Source organism: Cibotium barometz, chromosome 2, assembly GCF_041138505.1.
Source record: "Cibotium barometz isolate CiBa-2024 chromosome 2, ASM4113850v1, whole genome shotgun sequence".
NCBI classification, from domain to species: Eukaryota; Viridiplantae; Streptophyta; class Polypodiopsida; order Cyatheales; family Cibotiaceae; genus Cibotium; species Cibotium barometz.
This window is the reverse complement of record NC_141047.1, coordinates 63930522-63936521: the sequence shown is the minus strand read 5'-3', so window position 1 is coordinate 63936521 and position 6000 is coordinate 63930522.

Below are 6000 nucleotides of genomic sequence, written 5' to 3'. Positions count from 1 at the left end.
GAGATGAGGAGATAAAAGAAGCTTGTAGGCTAAGTCACCTACTTTCATATTGAATTCAGATATAAGGGTCACAATATCTGGGGGATAACTTCTTATACTCCCCAAGAGATAAAGAACTTCTTTTGAGCCGTACTCGAATAAAAACCAAAACCTTGATATCCAAAACACCGATTCTCACTTCTGAACTCATTGTTCTAAATCCTTAAAACAGGTGGGACTCCTGAGAAGTATTCTAGGAAAAGGGTCTTCCTTTTTTTAAACAGAAACTTTCTTTTATTTTAGAGAGGGAATAATTATAAGATCAGAAAGGGAGATTCTTACTCCTGTATACCTCAAAGGCTGGGGAGGAATCTTACATTCTACCCCACTTAAAAAGTGCGAGATGTCCTCATCTAGCAAGGTAGAGGACAGCTCTTATTCTTAAGATCCAATTTTATTCTGGGGTTCCTTATATTCTGGTCAACCCAACAGAACACTGGGATAAATATCCCTTATATAGAACTCATCATTAAATAACAATTCATTCAGATTATATCATTCATATCTTTAACATGATAATGGTCCATTAGACCGAAAAGTTTCCTTCGGAACATTCCTCCACGGAAATTTCAGTCAAGCAAGTTCTCAATTTGACATCCCTTAACTTGATCTACCGGTCAAGTATTAACAGTAGCAATCTGACAGCACAACCCACTAATCTCATAGTGATTTGTTGAATTCGTTATCATCATTCTAGTTATGAATATCATCACAAGGACTCGTCCCATTCCCCCTCATTGTGGTTTCATTATATTTCAACTAATTTTTAAAATCAACATTTTTCAATCAGCATTTTCAATCAGAATCCAAATCAATTCATCAATTCTCAAACAGAATTAAAAATCATATCAATCACATTCGAAATTATCATCTAGATAGCATTAACACTTATAATTTCAAGTCTTAGATTTACTCGTATATACTGTCAGTAAAGAGCTGCAGTATACTCTCGGTATATACGGGTAGTCACGGCCCTTGGAATTATAAGGTAAATACTATCATGTCTAGGCCTCAAGCAAGTCAGGGATTCTATATAATTGCGGTACTTCCATCTGAAGGACCAATTACCAAATTATGAATTTCAGTTTGAATATCAAATTGTATGAATTATATCACACAATTATAACCTTTTTGTGTTTCTTGATAAATTTTTGACATATTTGTCTTCTCACTTGATCTTTATTAACCAAATGCTCTGATACCAACTGTAAGATCCCTGTTCCCACCGAGCAACGGATTCAGGATACTGGCAGCGGAAGTAGAACTTCTCGCGCGGGACAGGGGTCCCACATTCGGGGCCTCACCCACGGATATCCGGATAAGAGACTAATCCGTCGATTGTTTCAAAACTGAACCCGGAAAAACTTCCTTTACCGAAAAGCACGGGCGATTCCACCAGGATAACTTTTTACTCTAACGTAGTCAAGATCATTTCTGATCATCGAGCTGATCCAATTGCATCTATAAGATACTTGGTCAGATCAAGGAAGAAACTTACACTTGGATCATTGGGATCAACGCTTTCTTCCCCATTCAAGAGGCACAGCCGTTGATTCCTATCCATAGAACAGTTACTGTCCGGGATTTATTTTATCTTTCGTAAAAACAAAAGTTTGAGTCTCGATTTACGGATCCATCAGTCCAGCCTAACCCCATCCGCCGATCCCATGGGTTAGCCAACCGCCCAACCACTGTAGTGATGGGATCCAATTAATAATTTGGTTAGGTTTTGTCCCGGGTACCAAGGAAAAGAGTTCCAAGGCCCCCTAGCCGGATGTTCATGCAAAATAAAACTAGTCACACCACTCACACACCCAATATGAAATTGCCTTTTCACAGATTCAACCAGTTTAAAACAATCCTTTAATAAAACCATAGTATCACTGATCACCATCTTCCAATTTATCCAGTTGATTCTTAATTTTTCCATCATTCCTTCATCAGAGTATCTATGGCATCATTGGCAGCTAGGACGCTCACCACCTGTCCACTCAGGGGCCGTTTCCTAATCCCTAGCCCATAATACTTGGCAATATAATCACTTATCAAGATGGACTCTCGTTGAAGATCAGCAAGATCAACCAACAGATCCATATAAAGAGCCATGGACTCATTCATTGAAGACCAGCAAGGTCAATCAACCAGATCCATGCCCGATTTCAGAAAACAACTCCAACTCTGTTCCAATATCTTCCTCGACGCACGCGTGGGTATCCTAGGCGACCCAGAGCCCGAGCACCGTATGGTCAGCACCCTCTAGGATCCTTCGCAGGTGACCTAGCGCTTCACTCATAGGCCGCTTCCTTGGCCCCTCATCCACCGTACACCGGAAGCTCACCATTTTAATCGCACCGAGGCTGGTCAAGACCTCGGCCGACCTTGCTACGCGAGACGTCCTTCATTGACTCTCCGTCAGCAGTTCCAACTTTTTCAGTTAGGTCTCCACGACCTTAATCACAAGATGGTCACAATGCTTTCCCAGCAATCTTGACATAAAACAGTCATTTCATTTACAAACAGTCACAAAATACAGTTTCTATATTAACTCTCATTTTTTCACATTATCCCTCATCAATCCACATTGCTTATTCCACATTCCAGTTATATGTGTACTCATCCCATCACATCATTTTCCATCTCATCACTTCAGATTCCTTCACATCACATATCATGTATTCACATCCATACATATATCTACATCCACATCCACATTCACATCCATACATCCACATCTACATCCATACATCTATTTTCACATCCACATCTACATGCACATTCATGCTTCCACATCCATACATCCACATCTACATGCACATTCACATCCATACATCCACATCTATATGCGTACATTCACATCTACATGCCTACATCCACATCTCTATGCATACATCCACATCCACATTCACATTCTCCTCCATACATCTACATCTACATGCATACATCCACCTCCACATTCACATCCACATCTATACATCTATATCTACATGCATACATCTACCTCTACATCCACATCTACATCTATACACCTACATCTACATGCATACATCCACATCTCCATTCACATCTACATCTTTACATCTACATCTACATGCATCCATCCACCTCCACATCCACATCTACATCTATACATCTACATCTACATGTATACATCCACATCTCCGGCTTAGGCAGAGTAGAGTAACAATGCATAAGACATTATATTTTTTTCAACAAGGGGAGGCTTCTATTTATAGGAAAATTTGAGCTCCTAACCAAACAAACTGGTTCTAGAATTTTCCAAGTCAGTTAGGTCACTTTTTGACCATTTTTAGGTCAGTTAAGCTAACTTTTTGGAACTAGACTTGAATGAGGAGAGAGGAGAGATGAAACATCTCAATTTTTATGAGTTTAAAACTCATTCAAGCATGTGAAATATGCACCTCCTTTAAAGAACTCTCCTTCCTTACATATGTGTCATAGTTTTTTTTTACTAATAAACCTTGTACATTTTCAACTCTTCATCTTATGTGAGCATTTACTCATTTTTGGATACCCAAAATATCTCATATTTTTAATATTGCTCATAGTTTTTTACTAATAAACCTTGTACATTTTCAACTCTTCATCTTATGTGAAATATGCACCTCCTTTAAAGAACTCCTCTTCCTTACATATGTGTCATAGTTTTTTTTTACTAATAAACCTTGTACATTTTCAACTCTTCATCTTATGGGAAATATGCACCTCCTTTAAAGAACTCCCCTTCCTTACATATGTGTTTTTTTTAACTAATAAACCTTGTACATTTTCAACTCTTCATCTTATGTGAGCATTTACTCATTTTTGGATACCCAAAATATCTCATATTTTTAATATTGCTCATAGTTTTTTACTAATAAACCTTGTACATTTTCAACTCTTCACCTTATGTGAGCATTTACTCATTTTTGGGTATCTTCTTTTTACAAATTGGATTTATCTCCTCCCTACACATGTATTGATGCTATTGGCCCATAGGAACCTTAATTGGACCATAGTCTAAAGATTCTTGAAAATCTAGACCCTTAGACTAAGGTTCTTTATACCTATTTCCAATTAATTCCAATTGCACATTTGAAAATTCTTTTTGAATTTCTGTTTCAGGGGAATTCATCTTAATTATATGAGATATTTTTCTATCCAAAAATATTCAAAATCTGAATATTCTCTCTCTAAAATATTTTCTCTCTTTAGGTTAAAACAGTTTGAAACAAGGTCTTTATATTTTTGAAGAGGGATTGATTACAGGGGAAGATACTAGACATCAAAAAGGGGGTTGGGGGAGGAATCTTACACTTTGTAAAATCTTAATGGTGTTTATGCACTGTACTCTGCTCCTGTCTTGAGCCATTTACATTGAATTTTTTAATAATTCAATTGTTTTTGGCCTAATCCTCTCCAAAGTGAATTGGTGGCCACTCTTGCTTCAAACAAGAGTAGAACCCTCAATCCCTCAAGCCAAAGGAGAGCTTACAAGCTCTATGTAAGTTAATTTTCTTACTTGTTTAATTTTGAATCTATGGTTTTCTTGATTTTCATGTTTTACAGTTGATTGAATTAAATTCAAATGCTATGCCTTTGAATCTATGGTTTTCTTGATTTTCATGTTTTACAGTTGATTGAATAAATTCAAATGCTATGCGTTTGAGGAAAAGTCCACCCCCTTCTCTTCTTTACATTCCAGCCTTTCTTAATCCTAGAAATATTAACTAAGGGATTAATTAACTCTTCTTATTGTTTACTCTCTTGAATTTCGAAAATTGTGTAGATTAGAGTTCTATGAATCTAATTTGGGTTAATTTAAGTAAAAAATAGTATGATAAAAATGAGAAATGGTTAGCCATACAACGGAGGTTATGGCAAAATTTTCCAGAATTTTGTGGAAAAGAAAGTTGTTTTTATGTTATATCAAAAGAGTAATTCCCACCATTTTTTGCATCTAAAAGAAATATTCTAATTACTCCATGTACATATTCACCTATGAATATGCATGGATATCACTGATATTAATTATTAAATTTGATTTTTATGAATAGAAAGATGTATAAAGGATTTATTTTTATTTCAAAAGTGTTATTCTCATTAAATTTGATTTTTATGCATAGAAAGATGCATAAAGGATTTTTTTAAATTTCAAAAGTGTTATTCTCATTAAATTTGATTTTTATGCATAGAAAGATGCATTAAGGAGTTTTTTTAATTACAAAAGTGTTATTCTCATTAAAATTAATTTTTATGCATAGAAAGATGCATAAAGGAAATTTTTTATTATTAAAGCCTTATTCTTATAAAAATTGATTTTTATGCATAAAGAATTTTTTTTATTTTAAAAGTGTTATTCCTATTAAATTTGATTTTATGCATAAATAGATGCATATAAGGATTTTTTATAAAAGTGTTATTCCCGCAGAAGTTGATTTTTATGCATAAATAGATGCATAAAGAATTTTTATATCAAAATTAGAATTCTCTTAAATTCTATGTTTAAATTCTATGAGTATTTGATAAATGAATAATTAAATACTCTAAGAGAGAAATTTCTATCGTTTTATATTCAAACAGATTGTAAAAAGAGAATACAAGAAATCTATCGAGATCGAAATATTCAGATAAATGATTAATCTATTCCTCATTGGAATTCGTAACTAATTTAAAAATCAGTTAAGTGAATATTCAAAGAAGAAAATTTAGTAAAATAGTAACTGAATTATCAAACCTTTTCGAGAAAGATAGTTCACGAAAAATCTTATCCGACTCGAACCTTGAATCAGACTATGACCAAGAACAAACACTTTCGTCAGTTTCGAGGAAAGAAGGAGTGACCAGTTTAGAAAAATACACTCAAAACTCCCGCCAAATATGAAACTAAGTTTGATACCCTTCGAATTGATCTGTAGATCAAGGTTATAGAATTTGAAGAATTCTGGTATGAAATTCAGAATT